The sequence below is a fragment of the Tursiops truncatus genome, chromosome 5 (assembly GCF_011762595.2).
Source record: "Tursiops truncatus isolate mTurTru1 chromosome 5, mTurTru1.mat.Y, whole genome shotgun sequence".
Taxonomy (NCBI): domain Eukaryota; kingdom Metazoa; phylum Chordata; class Mammalia; order Artiodactyla; family Delphinidae; genus Tursiops; species Tursiops truncatus.
In genome coordinates this window covers 64,611,516-64,629,549 of record NC_047038.1, presented here as the reverse complement: position 1 = coordinate 64,629,549, position 18,034 = coordinate 64,611,516, and the positions used below count along the sequence as shown (strand labels likewise).

General features: G+C 44.3%; 1 protein-coding gene and 1 long non-coding RNA gene across 4 annotated transcripts in view; one reads left to right on the top strand and one right to left on the bottom strand.

The window, feature by feature from the left end:
• Nucleotides 1-4,566: 4,566 nt before the first annotated feature.
• On the bottom strand, nt 4,567-17,553 carry LOC109548840 (uncharacterized). The gene is made up of 3 exons (XR_002175008.3): nt 17,224-17,553; nt 10,822-10,902; nt 4,567-8,593 (listed from the first exon to the last, which is right to left on the bottom strand). It is a non-coding gene; the product is annotated as an uncharacterized lncRNA (long non-coding RNA).
• Nucleotides 16,964-18,034, top strand: part of RBM47 (RNA binding motif protein 47) — a 163,735-nt gene continuing 162,664 nt past the window's right edge. Inside the window, exon 1 of one of the 3 annotated variants that reach the window (XM_019928292.3) lies at nt 16,964-17,160. The gene's annotated coding sequence lies outside the window, so the exon portion shown is untranslated. The remainder of the gene's footprint in view (nt 17,161-18,034) is intronic. The other 2 variants (XM_019928291.3, XM_019928290.3) reach the window with 2 other exon arrangements.

Genomic DNA, 18,034 nt, shown 5'->3' with positions numbered 1-18,034 from the left:
AGAACAGCATATGGAAAGTAGGAGACTGGTGATCTTCCTGTGTTGCTGACAAGCTTTGGGGCTTCAGACGTTACCTCTCTGAGCCTTTGTTTTCTCACCTGTGAAATGAGAACATTTGACCAGATGAATTTTAAGGTCCTTTTCACATTTAACATTCAGTATCTGTCTCTAACAGGTTTGAAAGGTGCCAGGACTTTTTAAGGGAACTGAAGAAATCAAATTAGTAGGTAGGGAGGAGGTTTCCTCAGACAGACATTGATACTTCAGTGGGACCGAGACTCTCAGGTCAACTGTGCCACCTGCTTGAGTCATCTGGTTTCCCACATCCTCTTTCAAAGGAGCTACGCACCATTCCTCCGCACTAAGGTTCAATTTCAAGTTCACGTGGTCCAGTTTTAACAGGCCAGAGGGATTCTTTGTTGGCCTTGATGACTCATAGGGACAGTTTGCCACCTATTTTACTGACTACAATCCAGGATTACTGCACTGATAGATTCTTGAGTCTTTTGCTTGGTTTTCTTAAAAGGTAAAATTTACCAGCTGGTAATCTCTGGTTATTTTCTGGTCTGCTTGGCCAGATGGCGCTTTCAGTGATAAAGCTGCACAGCACAAAGGTTTCGCTTTGTTCTGTATCTTCTCTGCACTATTTCTCAGATATCAACATTTCTACTCACGCAGCCTTTTTTTCTGAACCCAGAAACTTAGACATTCAGTGATGAAAACTGATGAGGGGGCCTTCCCTGGTGGCGCAGTGGTTGGGAGTCCGCCTGCCGATGCAGGGAGCGCGGTTTCGTGCCCTGGTCCGGGAGGATCCCACGTGCCGCGTAGCGGCTGGGCCTGTGAGCCATGGCCGCTGAGCCTGCGTGTCCGGAGCCTGTGCTCCGTGACAGGAGAGGCCACAACAGTGAGAGGCCCACGTACCGCAAAAAAAAAAAAAACTGATGAGGGAAGCTTCCAGAGTCTGATGAGCTTGGAGTCATCATCTAGTCACTGTTTGATTAGACATTCAAATAAAATTATGCACATTTCTTTGGAGACTCACTTTGATTATGAACATTTGAAAATTCACCATTATTGTTGTTTTTACTACTACATTATCATTATTGTATTGATAATAAATATTATATAGAATACTTGCATAATGCCATTCACAAAGTATCTTTTAAAATATTAGCTTATTTGATCTATATTATTATCCTTTGGGGAAATAGAGGACTGTAGATGAGAGAATAAGCCTCAGAGTTTTACCAGACTGGGTTTGAATCCCAGCTCTGCTCTTAGATTTGATTAGTCTCAATGTCCATGTCTGTAAAATGGGGATAATAATACTTAATTCATACAGCTGTGGGTGGATTTGGAAACCTAATGTAAAGAGCCTAGTTCAGTGCTTGGCACATAAAGCCCTCAATAAATGGTGGCTATGAGTACTACTGTTATAATCATTCTCCTTTTCTACATGAGGAAATTGAGGCTCAGAGATGAAGAGATTTACTCAGGGTTGTTTATGCCATAAGTGATAAATTTATGATTCAAATGTAGGTCTTTTGGATTCAAAACTTGTCTATGTTCTTTCCATGGTGTGACATTGCCGCCCAAAACAACTGTTTTAGTACACTAAAAGTGCCTAGCTTTGTGATTCAACTCGTTAAAAAGGTACTTGTTGTGTTTTTAAGTTTTATTAGCTATTTTGCTTTGTTCCCTTTTTTTTCTTGTTTTTGGCAGTGAATAGGGATTGAACCTGGGCCCTCGACTGCCAGGGAATTCCCCCCTTTACCTCTTGATAGTTTCCTCTTTCTCTTTCCATGTCTCTCTCTCTCTCTCTCTCTCTTGCTCTCATTTAACAGAACCCAAATTAGGGAATTTGAAGTGAAGAGCAATAAAAATAGTCCTTGGATTGGTTTCTGACTCATAGCGAAACAGCTCCAACTTACACTCAAGTGCCTACCTCTTTGAAAGTCTCCAAATGTGCCCTTAGATCTTTGGAGCTGGAAGTTCTCTTCCCTCTCTTCCGTGTCATCTAGCACAGCTCCTTCGTGAAAGCCGAGGAAAGCAAGTTAGCACGGGAAGTTCAAACTCGTGAAGGAGCCAGAGCTGGAACCCACATGTCCAGGATCCCAGTCCAGGTTTCTTTCTTCTTCTCTTTGCTCTTCGATGAGCGTTCTCTCTCCTCTACCCTTTTACTAAAACTAATGGACATTATCTTCATAATCCTATGTGCTGGATTCGATCATTTAAAATATCAGCTGCTTACACAATTGTAACACTCGAGACATCACAGTCATAAGACTAGCATGGCTTCTTTGGAGATCATGCTGTCGAGATGGGAGTCTCCTCCCAATGCTTTTGTTCTGGTCTTAGGGTGGTAACACGAGGCTTTCTCCTGACTTACCTAAGCCTTCCTGCTTTGGGCAGAATTGAAAGCAGGGCAGTACTTGCCAATCCCGTGGTATTTCAGTGTCTCCCTATGGTCATAACCAACGTTAGGAAGTATGAAATTTTAAATCCTATGCTTGCAGGCTTCCTCCCTCCCTCCCTTCTTCCGTTCCTTCCTCCCTTCCTTTCCAAGCCAAGTACACTGCTAAACCCAAATTTGGAGATTTTCCAAAAGTTAGGCCTCTTTAAACTTGATCCTCTAAAAGATCCCTTCCCCCTTCTCTCTCCTACAGTCACAGTGCCTACCTCACAGTGCACCCAAAGGCAGTGAATTTCCAAATGCACAGAGGAGGAAAAAAATACGTGTCCAGTGTTGAGTTATGATCCCTGACTATTTTGAGCACATGACCTAAATCAAACAATGATGGTCATCTTGTGTTGTGAACTGGGTATGAATTATTTTCAAACTCTTCTTGTCACTTAAACCTAAATTTCATTCCTTACTAGCTGGGACACCTTGGGCGGGCGAGTCATTTGACCTCTCTAAGCTTCTAGTTTTCCATCAGTCCATGGCTGTGATAATAGCTCAAAGGGCTAGTAGAAGAAATAAATGCTACCTGCCTGGCACATGTCAGCCCTTAAAATATGCTAACATTCTTTCCTTCTTTGCCTCCTTAGTGCCTCTACCGCCCCTCTTCAAATCCTCCTTGGTTCTTTCCCAATTTCCACTAACAACATGGTGGAACTCAGGGTCATTTTCCTGTGCCAACTCCCATTTCTTACACTGAAGGCTGTTTAGTTCATTTCCATTTCTGCTCAGCAGGGAAGACCAACTTTCCTTCTCATGGCTCTGGAATTTGTGTTCCTCTTTGTTTGTCTGAAGTCTAACATTGTGGGGTATCAGCCTCCACCTTCGATCTAATCCCTGCTTGTCCAGGCGGACAGGTCTTCCTTGGCAGTGAGATTTTAAAATAACACCGCAGGTAAGCACTGCTGAAATTCAGCTGAAACCAGCCTTCCCTAAAGACCAGCTGCCTGCTTAACCAAAAGTCTTGGATTCCTCTCCAGGATTACATCTCCTTCTGGGCTATTTACTCAGCCCACAGCTTACTACAGAGCTGGTTTTCACCCTATGATAAAAACTACAAAGATAGCCGCTTTCTTAAAGACTGATGGCATCTTTGAGTTGCCTCAGGCTCATCTGCAGCAATTTTCCTGTAGGCATTCCACCAAGCCACAGGCCTCTAGTCACTGGTTTTTCACACCCTTGGAATTTATTCCGTGGATTGCTAATGGCTGGGCAAGTCTGTTTGGAGACTTGCCCTGCATTGAAAGGACCCTTTTTTTTTTTTTGCAATAAGATCACAATCAGAGTCAGTCCTGCGGGAGGGGCAAGGAAAGGTTTCCTAACCTCCTCTCAAGACACAGAATTCCCCTTGGCCCAGCAGTGCAGGGTCAGGAACATGGCTTCCAGCTTTTTCCTGTGTACGCGGGGGTTATAGCCAGGAAACCACGGCAGAAGGTTTTTTTTTTTCTTTCATCAAATATTTATTGGGCATTTACTCTGTACAAGGCACTTTGCTAGGGCTGGGTTGACAAGATGAGTAAGTCATAGTTCCTCATAGTTCCTAGTGGGCAAAGACAAACACACCTACACGTAATTACAATGCCATGTGACGCACATCATAAGAGAAGTCTGTGTAAAGGGCCAAGGATCTTGGAGGAAGGGCCCTCGCATTGGACGGTAGAGTATGGTGGATGAAAATGGTATCACAGAGGAGGTGATCGTCCAGCAGAACTTCCAGAATGGGGAGCTCAACTGACTGGAGACAAGTGGCATAAGGGCCGAAGTGGAGGAGAAAGGAGAGACTGTTTGGTTGGATTGCTCCAGAAGTAACTTCAGAGACAAGGACTTGAATGCAATAATTGATTTAGGAGATGATTCCAGGAGAGTGAGGACTGCAACAGGGATGGAAGGAAGATGTGTTATCAAGACAGTTGCCATTGGACTTCCCTGGTGGTCCATTGGTTAAGACTCCGTGCTTCCACTGTAGGGGGCGCTGGTTTGATCCCTGGTAAGGGAGCTAAGATCCCACAAGCCGTGCCGCGTGGCCAAAAAAAAAAAAAAAAGTCTGGCATCTGAGGCTAGCATTAAAAAAAAAAAAGGGGGGGGGGCTTCCCTGGTGGCGCAGTGGTTGAGAATCTGCCTGCCAATGCATGGGACACGGGTTCGAGCCCTGGTCTGGGAAGATCCCACATGCCGCGGAGCAACTGGGCCCATAAGCCACAACTACTGAGCCTGCGCGTCTGGAGCCTGTGCTCCGCAACAAGAAAGGCCGCGATAGTAAGAGGCCCATGCACTGCGATGAAGAGTGGCCCCTGCTTGCCGCAACTAGAGAAAGCCCTCGCACAGAAACGAAGACCCAACACAGCCAAAAATAAATAAATAAATAATTTTTAAAATTTATAAAAAAAAAAAAAGACAGTTGCCATTGTGAGTACTTGGAGCTCAACCCCTTTGGGCAGCTCTGGGAGTCAGTGTAGCATAATGCATGGCTCACACTTACCCCAACAGAAGGGCAAAGACGTTGGAGTAGGGAGAAGCTACTTCCAGGGACACTTCTGGCTTACCCTGCCTAGGGTGCTCCTGCAGCCAAAGAAAAGCCACAGGAAGAGAGATGCAGATGTTTGCAGCAATTTTTCGTGTGGACAGGTAAATGTGGCCTGATGTGAGTGAGGTTCCCATAACATGAGACATGAAAAGAGCACCATGAATTATGGACCATTAGTGAAGGGGCAAGAGATAAAACTGAAAAAGAAAGTGGTAGTCAAATTGAATGCCTTGCTAAGGGGTTGGATTTTTATTCGATAGGGGATGGGAATCACTGAGGGATCTGGGCGGCAGAGTGCTATGGTCAGATGAGTCAAGTGCCACGGAAGCAGGACAGGTTGTGAGATGGGAAGGCAAAGCAACACCCAGATACTGGACCTGTCAGCAATCCGGATGGACAAATCAGCAGCGCTTACAGGGAGGAGTTAATTCTTCCTTCTTCAGGAAGGAACTTCAATACTCTCAGGCAAAGCAGGACCTTTATGCTTTTATAATAATTGTACGTGCTTACTCAACCAGACCATCCGTTTACGGGATCTGGTGTCATGCACCAACCTGAGCCCAATACCTAGTGCAGGTCTAGCACGTGGCAGGTACTCAGGAAGTATCTGACTGATGGATGACTAGGTTGGTTTATACTCATAGCCCTACCCAGAGCTATTCACTTTGCTTATAACAGGATTATCCTTGATTCCAAAGGGCGCTAGATTATATTGTGTATGCATTTTGGAAGTGGACTGCAGAGGCAGTGCTGACAGGATGCTCTGAAGTATTTTGAGTCTCCTCTATAAGCCCAGAGCAGGTCACAGATGATGTTTCCTTCCCCCTGTGCTGCTCTCGCAAGGCCTCGGTGGAACTTTCCCTAATTGTCACTTCCATGGAGACATTTTGCCACAGTCCCTATGTCATCACCGGAGGCTGGACTTTCCCTCTGGCCTGGGCCAACTAAGTGTCCTAGCCCCCTCTTTCTGCCTAAATCGGACAGCAGTTTCTTCTGCCTGCCAACCAGAGAAAGAGGCTATCATTGTCATTCAACAAGAGGATAGTTTTCTGAAGTGGCTCTGTGACCTTTTCAGAAAATCCCCATAGAAAGGGGAAATATCCTGATGATAAACAAGAGGAAAATAGAAACAATTCAGTAGCCAAATCATTTCCGGAAGGGGCTCCACGCCCAGTGATTCTGACCCAGATCTCAAAGTAGAGGAGAGTTAATCAGATCCCACCACCACAGAGTCCAAAAAGAATCTCTAGAGGTCATTCGATCCATGACTCTGCTGTAGGCACAACCAAACTGAGTTCAATAAACAGCTGTACTTCAAGCATCTTAGGAAGGAGATTCTTTATCCTTTTCCATTAGAGATCAAAAAATTGTATGGTTAAGAAGTCCTTCAAGGAAGTAACAGAACTTATGACCTGGAAACTCATTTCATAGCTGAAGAAACTGAAGCTGAGCCAGTGCTAAAACATTGTCCCTTGACCCCCAGTTTAGAAACTTCCTTCAATCACTCATCAAGCATTCCTTGAGTGCCTACCATGTGGACCTCTAGTTGGAACTGGGAAAACACAGCTCAACAAGACAGTTTCTGCACCCCCAGGAGGGGGCTCATAATCCAGTTGAGCAGAAATATTTGCATTTAATTAACTATAACCAAATGTCACCAATGCTAAAATAAAGGCATATTCAAATGCGTCTTGAAGTCTTACCAAGGTCTTTTTTGTTAAAAAAAAAAAAAATAGGTGCTAATATTTACAGCAGATTGCAAATGTTTCTACTTCTACCTCCTGCTCCAATCCTTGTGCTCATTAAGAAATGTACACATTTCATTAGGGATACACTTAATGACAATTGTGTAAATCACTGAATTTTATTGTAAAATCAGAAAGCACACGCTCCCAACTCAAGTTGCAGTGTCAAGCTGTTATTTGTCCAAAGCGGTAAAGGAGCTGAACTGAGGTATTTACCTTCCTACTGCCTACGACCTTAGAAACATCGTCACCATGCTGACAATAAATGGAATCAGATGCTAAAAAAAATAAGGAAGAATAAAGAAAAAGGAAATCTTACTACTTTCCAGGTTTATTGTAAAATCCACAATGAAACCCTTAATGCTTTTGAGGCGGGGAGTCATACAGGTCACTAGCCCATGGACTGGTTGTCATTGCCAAAGAAATAGGCTGAAGTTAGAATGTGATTTATTTGAACAATATTGTGTCAATTAGGGCCTAAAAGAAAGATGCTGGTAGACTAGCCCTCTTATCATCCTAAAAAGAAAAAATGCACTAGTTTTACCAAAGTTAAGAAAGGAGATACTACCAGGATGATAGCTTTCTGATTAGTAGGACATGAGGGGGAAAATGCCCCTGGGGACAGACAGGTAAGTGTGTATAAATTTCACTAACTCTGCCATTGCTATTTCATATGACTCTTCAATCAAGAATTGAACCTGAAAGTGTCAATCAGTGATGCATTGAAGTAAAAATGCCACTTAGATTCTGGAACCAAATCTCCTTCTGCTCCCCTATAGTCAGTACTGACCTAGTTTCAACTGCTGGCCCCATAGCTGGATGCTGTGGCGAACCTGTTCCTGGCAACTCATGGGATGCCCCACTCTCCTACCTGCAAGTCACCACCTCTCTCTGTGAATTCCTGTTTTGATTGATGGTCATATGAAGCTAGAAACGTTGGAAGCAGGTTGTCTGCTCTTTTTTCTCACTGCCACTCCCTCCCTTCTTCCTTACCACATTCAGGTGACATCAGATTCTCTCAGTTCTGTTTATTCAACAAATCAGGGAGGGTTAAACTGCAGTAAATAGAAATCATTCTACCTGTTTTAAGCAGAAAGGGATTTATTATACACAACTAAGTGCTTATACAATTATTGGAAGTGCAGGTATTCCACTGGACCTTGAGGCCTGGCTTCCATAGTAACACTGCAGAATTGGCCTGTCAGGGGAGCTGCTGCATTGCCACAGTCAGGGAGGTGGGGAGTTAGAAAACCACCACTGGAACTACTGAGTTCAGGGAAACACCTTTTTCCGGGGTCAGAAAGCTACCACTGCCATGTTTGCAACAGATGCATGCCATGTCTGCTAGATCCACACCAGCAAAAAATGGGTGCTCTGTGATCTACCTGTGCTCTGTGCTCTACCCACAAAGCTAGCAGCCCCATGGGATGATGCCACAGGAACACTCCACGTGTTTATGACTGTGCTTGCTGGAAGAAATAGCAGAAGCAGCCAGAAACCTGGCCCCTTCCTCACTTTTTTTTTTTTTTTTTTTTTGTGGTACGCGGGCCTCTCACTGTTGTGGCCTCTCCCGTTGCAGAGCACAGGCTCTGGACGCAGGCTCAGCGGCCACGGCTCACGGACCCAGCCGCTCCGCGGCATGTGGGATCTTCCTGGACCGGGGCACGAACCCGTGTCCCCTGCATCGGCAGGCAGACTCCCAACCACTGCGCCACCAGGGAAGCCCTTCCTCACTTTTATCTTCCAAACTTTGCATAAAATGGATCCGTTTGCCAGAACTCACATTGCATTTGGAGCTTCAACTGCAAGTGGTCTGGGAAATGTGGTTTTTAGCTTTCCAGCCTTTCAGGACAAGGAGGTACACTGGAAGAAGAATAGAATGAGATAATTCACAGTATCTACCACATTCAACATCTCTTGAACAGCCACTGCCATATGGACCTGGTCATCTCATCTCTTACCTGAACCATTGCAATTTCCTCATAACTAGTCTCTCAGCTCCAAAGTTCTCCCCCTCTTCAATCCATCCTCTGTGTTGCACTTAAAACACACCTGGGATCATGTCACTGTCCTGCTCAAAATCTTATCACCCATAAGAATATGGACCATTCTCCTTTCAAGTCTCTTATCCATCTGGCCCCAACTCACCTTACCAGCTGCAAATCCTGCCACTTCACCACCCCCTAGGCTTTGGTCACACTGGGTGTTAAATGCTTTCACCACTCCTCCCCCTATCTTGTCGTTATTGTTCAACACCTTCCCCTGACTAGAATTCCCTACTACCCTTCATTTTTCTTATTTTTAATTCCCTGTTCAAACGTTACCACCTCTAAAAAGTTCCCTTCACTTTCCCCCTCTTTCCACTCAGGCAGAATTAATGGGTTCTTCCTGGCATTTTGCATCTCTCTCTATTGCCTTCCTTGCTTTGTATTATGTATAGTTAAATATGTGTCTGTCTTTCCAATATGAGGGAATGGATCATGTTTCTATTCACCTGTGTATCTCCAGTGTGTGATTCTTGGTAGATACTCAATAAATATTTGTTGAACAAATGAATGAATGAATGACTTGTTCACTGTGTCTAGGACACCCTATCCCACTTGACTAGCTTTCCTCTTCAGCTTATAGACATTCCGAGGCCTTTCTCCTCTCAAAAAGCAAGCTTTCCTTTGATCCTCTGGCTATTATCCTATCACCGTTCTACATTTCAAGCCCAGTTATCTGAAAGGGCTGCCTACACCTGCTATCTTCACTCCTTCGCCACCCAGCTTTACCACTCTACCAAAATCACCCTTGTCTAGGTCACCAGTTATCTCCTAGTTGCTAAACAAAATGATAGTTTTCAATCCTTATCTTACTTAACACTTTGCCTCTCTTGACTTTGTGAACAAGCCTTCCTTCTTGAATCTCATTCCTTCCTGGGCTAACACTTTCTCCTTAGCCTTCTCCATGGACTCTTCTCCCTTTGTCAGGACACAGTTTCTGTCTCTAGTCCTCTTCTCTTCTTCTCCCAACACTCTGGGTGATCTCATGGCCCCATTATCCTCCTAACTCATTTCGTATCATTCTCTCCTTCCATCCCTCCACTCCAGCTACACCAGCCTTCTAGCTGTTCTCAAATAGGCCAACAACACTCTTGCTCTGCCTGGAGTACACTTCCTCTGGGTGTTTGAGTTGCTCTGTGCCTCACCATCTTCATCCCTCTCAATGTCACCTTTTCAGAGAGGCCTTCCCAACAACTTTTTTTTTTTTTTAACATCTTCATTGGAGTATAATTGCTTTACAATGGTGTGTTAGTTTCTGCTGTACCTGATCACCTTTGAAATATTGCAACCCACTTCAACTTTATTTTTCTTCCTTGCTTTACTCTTCTATTCCCTTCCCTGCTTTATTTTTCTTCATAGCTTCATGGTACTTACCATCATCAAACCTGCTGTATATTTGGCTTATTTATTATATTTTGGTGTTTTTTTGTCTGTCTCTCCCAACCAGAACGTAAACTCCATGAGGACAAGTTTGTGCCTGTTTTGTTCACTGCTGTTTTCCCAAGTTCTAGAACAGTGCTTGGCACATGGTCGGTGTTTAATAAATGTTTGTGGAATGAATGATTACCTCTACTCCAAACCTTTTTGTGTTTCCTAACTCACCCCCAATAACTGATCAGTCACTAAGCCCCATGACTCTTACCTCCTAAATATATTCTTAATCCTCGCTTCTCCATGTGCTTTGCCTCTAGTCTAGCCTCCAACAGGTATGGGAATTTGATCTCTGCACCCCCTTTTCAAAGCCCTTCTGAACTCCTTAGCATAACAGATAGTTCTCATGAACTGGTCTATCTCTCAATTTCATTTTACACTACTGTCATCCAACCCTCTAGCTATAGAGAGCTCCTTGTCTCAAACCCCTGAATCCACCATCTCTCTTGTTCTGGGGTGGTTTTCAATCTCCTGAAATACACTTGTCAACTTCTAAGCCACCTACAGGCCTCTCAGTTCTGACATCATCTCCCTTAGTCGACCCCTAAAGCCTGAGTTAAACTGCCATGAACTTCCTGGGCTTACACACTGTAATGCCATTGGCCGGTTGCTTACCTGTTGCCGTAGAGTCTAAATTCCTTGAAGATAGGGACCTTATCTCATTTATTTTTCTGTATTCAGCATGATGCACAGCACCTAACACATAATAGATGCTTGATAAATATTGGTTGACAGTTGGATGATGGATCATAACAGGAAGTACTTACATTGGGCTTATTATGGTCTGGTGCTCTTCCCAGCACCCCAATTACAGTAACACATGGAAACTTCCCAATACTCCTAATGGTGAGGATACTGGTAAGGAGCCTAAAGACCCGGGATGGTTAAGTTATTTGCCCACAGTCACACAGTTGGTAAGCGGCAGACACAGGATTCAGACTCAGGTATCTGGCTCCACACTGTCTGTAACACTATGCTTATACCGGTGATGGATGGATGGAAGGTGTATACCAGGATAGTCTAAGTAGAGAAACAATAGAAACAAAGGTGAGAATATTTACATTATTTTTATGTGGCTTTTATGGTCAGTAAATTTGGCCATACCTGAAATGAATTCTGTCGTGTAAAATACTCATCCCTGGACTTCCCTGGTGGCACACTGGTTGAGAATCCGCCTGCCAATGCAGGGGACATGGGTTCGAGCCCCGGTCCGGGAAGATCTCCCATGCCACGGAGCAACTAAGCCCGTGCGCCACAACTACTGAGCCTGCCCTCTACAGCCCGTGAGCCACAACAACTGAAGCCCGCGTGCCACAACTACTGAAGCCTGCGCACCTAGAGCCCGTGCTCTGCAACAAGAGAAGCCACCACAAGGACAAGCCTGCGCACTGCAATGAAGAGTAGCCCGCACTTGCCGCAACTAGAGAAAGCCCGCGCACAGCAACGAAGACCCAACGCAGCCATAACTAACTAACTAACTAACTAAATAAATTTATAAAAAAAAAAAACTCATCCCCTACAATGTATGTGACATGAAAACCTTATTCATATTTGGACAACACACTTTGTATTCACTCTCCAATGTGACCCTAAACCTCAGATCCTAGATGAGCTAAACCCTACCTTCCTTGACACACACTTCTACAAATTGATATCAAAACATTCAAATGTATATCCACATTCACTCATTCATTCAACAAACACGTTCCGAGTGCTTCCTGTGTGCCAGGCACTGTCTTTACACTGGTACTACTGCTACTGGAGTACACACGCCCATATATAATATAATCATAGACAATATAGAATCTTTTCTGAGGCTGTAGAGTGTAGTGGTTAGGATCACGGGCTAAGGAGCCAGACTGCCTGGGTTAAACCCCAGCTCTGCCATTTTCTAGTTGTGGGATCTCAGCATTGTCATCTGTCCTGTGCATTGGTCTCTTCATCTATAAAATGGGTACAACAACAGTCTGTCTCCAGGGGTTTTTGTGAGGATTAAATAGTTAAAACATGTAAAGTGCTTAACACAGCATCTGGCAAATACTCTGTAGCAAGCACTTAATAAATGTTAGTAATTTTATGTTGACAATCTTTTTTAATAAGTTATTGCTGAATGATTGAGCTTCTTATGTGAGGCTGTCTTCCATTATAAAATAAAAAGAAACATGGAGGTCTTCTCTGATGGGGAATAAGCCTTAAAGAGATATAAAGGAATTAACCACATTTGTTGCCATAACAAAACCATGTCTTGGTCTCGAGTGGGCCTTTAAGGGCCTGTAATTTACATTAGGGCTCCTTCTATCTCAGCAGGCGGGTGAGGCGGGCTTTGGCAGAGCTATTTGTGCAGGAAGAACGGAGGTCAAGGGACTTCTTGTATTAAAGGCCTTTCTCAAAATGAAGGATTTGGATTCTGAGATTAATGTTCGAAGTGAACCCCTGCTATACTTAATTCCTTTTTCTGTGAACTCAGTGCATTTTTAAAATTCAGTTAGGGGCCCCCCTATGGTGTGGCATGGAAACCACAAACCCAGACGCCCTTCCGATGGAGTTCACACTGCCCTCCCTCATCTTTCGACCCATGGGCTGATGACTGCATTCTAGGGTTAGTCACTGTGCTGAATTCTTTGGGTTAAAGTGTTCCCAGAAATAACGTGTCTTAAATTTGCACACTTTAGATCCACTGGGGACTTAATATAAACATTTAAAAATAAAAGATTTCTTTAAAAAAGGCTTCTATGGGTAGTTAGTGGCCACCATGTGAGGAAATGAGAAGCTGTGGAAACTGTGGGGATGAGAGGTCTCTTTGGGTCGAGTTGCATTTTTTAGATTATAATAGGGTTTCCTTTCTGAATAATTTCTGTTGGGCAAAATATCAACAGCCTCAACAGAAAGCTTGGGTTCAGATTGATGATTTTATCCCATCTACCAATAAGTTTTCTGTTTTAGGTAAAATTAGGAGGAATGAGGGAAACTGGTGGAAAGTAAATCCGTTGAGAAGATATTTGCCTTTTTCACTTTATAAGATCAGCTCCCATGAGAAATAAACAATAAAAGCTCTCCTCGCCACAAAAGTCAACTGCTTATCATATAACCACTGTTACAAGGAATTGTTATATAGGGAAATGATTATAACAGTAATAATAGCAAACAGTTATACGGCAATTACTATGTGCCGGGCATTATTCTAAGCTCTTTGCACTTACTTGTTACATGCTTCATTTAGGCCTCACGTGTACCATTTTAGTGCATAGTCTTCGGTCTTAAAAAAAAATAACTAACGTGTTGAAACTTAGAGTGTGTCGAGCACTGTGTTTTTATGTGTATCACCTCATTTAATCTTCATGATGACCCCACAGTTAGGTATTGCATCAGCCGCAAACTGAGGCTCAGAGAGTTAGGTAATGCTCTCCACAACTGCCAGGATGCAAACTTCGGTCTTATTGACATCAAGCCTGAGCTCTTTATCTTGCTGCCCTTCTGTTTGTCATAGAATTGGAAGCATACTGCATAGGGTCAGTATGCCTCACTTTCACAGGGATATTTGATGGGGTTCTTTGTGGGTTTCCATGCCTCCAAAGTGAGAAGTGTCCGGAAACTCTGGCTAGAATTTCCTAGTCCTCTCCCCACAACTAGGAGCTAAAATAATTGTTTGGAACTCCTTGATTCTGTTCCCTAACTGGGTATAGGAATAGAGTAAGCATAGTTCTAGCAATAGGAATAGTGAAAAGCAGTTAAAAAAAAAACCCCAAAAAAACCTGAAACAAAAAACCTTGGCTCTGCTATTTACCAGCACCTTGGAGCAACTCTTGGTAACCTCAGTTTCCTAATCTGAGCAGTGGGGTGATACAAATGATTTGTGACTTACCCATACATACACTGTTGTGATGACCGAAGATGACAATACATCATCATTGGAAATTCTATGTAGATGCGTGGTTATTATTGTACTGTGGTTCTCTGCAAAGGTCTGAGGCTTGCCCCTATTAATGAGGGTGTCTTGCAATAGTGTTATTTGACCTTAAATATGCGAAAGACAATTCTTTTTTTTTCTTTTTCTTTTTTGTGGTACGCGGGCCTCTCACTGTTGTGGCCTCTCTCGTTGCGGAGCACAGGCTCCCGATGCACAGGCTCAGCGGCCATGGCTCACGGGCCCAGCTGCTTCGCGGCATGTGGGATCTTCCTGGACCGGGGCACGAACCCGTGTCCCCTGCATTGGCAGGCAGACTCTCAACCACTGCGCCACCAGGGAAGCCCGTGAAAGAGAATTCTTTGTGAGCTGTGGAGTAGGTTTTTTCCAGGTACAAAAGGAAATACCATTTCTGGAGTACCTACTATGTGCCAGGAATCATAATGAGACTTCACCTCTCATTTGCCTCTTATAGAAATCCAGAGAGGGAGATGTTATTATTTTATAAATGAATAAACTGAAACTCAGCACAGTTAAGCAATTTGCCCAGCATCGCATAGCTGAGAGGTAAAATTTAGATTCAAACTCACGCTATGGGAAAACAATCTCCATGCTATTTGCATCCACTCTAGCACTCTGCCTTTTAGGCAGAAGGGACAGAAGAAAACAGAAAGCAAAAGCAGGGGTCTGCAGAACTCAAATGCCCCAGGATTATGGAGTTTGCCTGAGAATTAAAATGATGATGATGTTGATGATGATGATGATAGTAATAGTAAAGACGACGAACAGACATCAAGGTCAGCCAAAAAGAAGTAATAATGAAAGTTCACATTTCTTTTGCCATAGGCTGCCACTGAAAAAATCCATTTTGTTTTCTGTACATTCCTAGGGATAGCAGTGGGAAGTAGTTAGGAATAAGAATTATACCCACTGAATAGGTGGCAGTGTACAAAACTGAGAAAGAAAGAGCAGAAGTGCCAGGCAACATTTGAGAGAAAGTAGCCAACTCAGAACTGCCATAAGGACTTGCTTCCAGGGCCATCTTCCTTGACTCCAGCTTCAGTTCACCTGCAGTCACTGACCTCCGCACTTTCAAACTCATTGTATTATTCCTGGTCATTATTCCCCAGGTTTGGCCCAGTCCTTCCTGTAGAAAAACCTGTTCTGAGGTGGAAAAAGCTGTGAGCCTGAGAATGTCCCCTCTCGAATTCTTTAACTCAGAGGGTCCCTGACACTGGGAGGCTCTCAAGGCCACAATCCAGATATTTCTGGAAAAGAAAAGAAAATTTCAAGCTAATGTGGAGTTGGAGTGTTTAAGTTGTCTTGTGGTTGTGGAGCCCTTGGGCATGCCTGGCAGCTTAGATACTGTGAGAGAACCTCGGAGAGTTCTCCATGCCTGATCTTCATGCTTCACTCTGGCTTACATACTGACAAGGAATGAATCTAAAACTCAGAAAATGTTTAATTGATCTGTTATGCCTTGCACCATAGAAAGATAAAAAAATCAAAGGGATTTAAAATGTTTCAGAATTCTTTGCTGGTTTTAAGGAATCATTTTTTCCAAAAGGTGGCAGATGCTGCTTTTTGATTTAACTAGAACTGAGAACAACCCCAGCCTCACCACTCAGGGAAAACTTGCACTAATTGACCTCAGTGCCTTCAATCTGCAAAATGGGGATAAAGTACTTCATAGGATAGAACTGTAGGATCAGATAAGGTGAGGTGGGTGAAAGTGCACAACAAAGTACAAAGAGCCTCATTCATGTAAAGGGACTATGATTTCTTTCTTTAAGAGTGAAGTTAAGTGGAGGCAAAAGGGTGTCAGCACTGATCACATCTTAGCCTTCAATAATCACTTTCGAATACTTATGAGGAGTTTGAAAATTATTTCCCCCGATTTCACACTGATTTTCAAATGGCAATGACCATTATTTGTCCAGCATTGGCTTTTAACTGAATAGGATAAGTAACTCTCCCAGGGTCAGACAGTAAATTAAGTGCCTAAATCCAAATTAGAATGAAGCACACATCCATGGTAGATTGCAGGGTCCTGAGTTTCCTCTCTGTTAGTGAACTTCATGGAGTGTACAGGCCGATTTATTTTCATGTATCTTGTCAACCTTGCAACTTTTAAGTGAGATGGAAATCATCTGAACACTATTTTACAGGACCTTTCTTTTCCATCACATTCAAGACTGTCCACAATGAATGTAAACTGCAAAAACCTCATCGTTAGAATCTTCCAGAAACAGAGGCTGGGAGAGGTTAAAAAAAACAACAAAAACAAAAACACTGGCTCAAAGCCTTACAGCTAGTGAATGGCAATGCTGGATCAAGAGCCCACTTCTCTGCTCAGGACCTCTCCTCTTCACAAAAAAGCCATAGTACAAATAATAATAATAATTAAAAAATATATAGTGGCAGCTAACACAATGTGCCAGGCACTGTTCTAAGCTTTTTGTATGTATTAACTAATTTAACCGGCAAAAAAAAAATTTTTGGAGTATTCCTTCACTAAAGCAGCCCAGTGAGAAGCAGCACTTTTTTTTTTTTTTTTTTTTTTTCTCAGTTGAATGACATTGCAACCCGAAATCACAACTCCGTTTTAGGTTCCTGGTGGTGCCTGCTTCCTCTTCTAGTTTGTTTAGTCACAGAATTCGATTCCTGTTGGCCGATTACGCGCCTACAAACAGGCTTAGCGCTCAACTGAAATGCGTGAGGCGCCTTAACTCTTGTATAAACAGGTAATGCGAAGGGGTGGGGCACAGATTGCGGATTTCTTTGCGACGGGGCTGGGGTGGGAGTTAGAACTAACTACCGAGAGATCAGGCAAGGTGAAGGGAGGGCTTGGCTGCTGTTTTTAAATGCAGTGTTTTTTGTTCCCTTTCTAGAAACCAGCTGCAACTTTAGGTCAGGGCGCATTAAAATGAGCCACTTCTGAACGAGCAGCGCCCAGGCCCCAGGCCCTGCTGTGAAGGCCCCGGCAAAGGTCAGGGCTTGGTCCGCGTGACGTTCCAGCCCGTGCTCATCCAAGCGGTGCTCTGCCTCAGGTAAGGACACTCTGGGAGGTTCCCCCGTCTTCAGGCCCGCCGCCGAGCTCGCGGTGATCCTACCTGGTCAAACGACTTCTTTCCTACGGGGGAAGAACGGGGGTGGGGTGTACTGATCGGCTCGTGATTCAACAGCTGGTTCCTTATTCCTCAAACGTGGTTCTGCTTGGGTTCCCCCAACAGCCCAAAGGGGCCAGACGTCTGATTCAGACAGATGTCCTCAGGTGGCGCAGGTGCCACTTCTGGGGCTGTTTCTGGCTGTCTGAAATGGATGTGACTTTTTGAGCGGGGAGAGAAGTCTGTGAGGTGAAGTCCCCAAATCTCTCCCAGTCAAGACAAGATTTTTTTTTTTTTTAACCTTCAGCAAAGGTATCTGCCCTCCTAAAACAACAGGAATGTTGCACTGGCCTTCAGCCAGCGAAGGCTCAGCGAGCAGGATAAAATTTCAATGCAGATTTACGGGAAGTTGCCGGTGCTGGGAGTAAAAATCTGGTTTGGTGAGTTTAAGGGAAGGGAGTAGACGAGAGACAACCTTGCTACTGTGAGGCGCGGAGCCTCGGCTGGGGGAGGGCAGAGGGAGGAGGGAGGAGGGAGGAGGGAACAGGGAAGAGCTGGAGCCGAGACTGAGCGCTCCCCGCGCGCAGCACCGGACGCAGCAGGGCTCCCTGGGCCGCCGGTCTCTCCCGGGTGCGGATCCGACGCCGCTCTGCCAGTGGAATCGCCGCGCTTTCAAGTTCACGCTCCCGCCAGGAATTTAGCCCCAGAGAGCTGCCTTCTGGTTATCGCTCCTGCTTCCCACTTCGGAATGTGCAGTTTGGGACAGTGAGAAGCCGGGGCTCAGGGAGTTTTCCTCGTAGAGAGTTTCTCTCTGCAG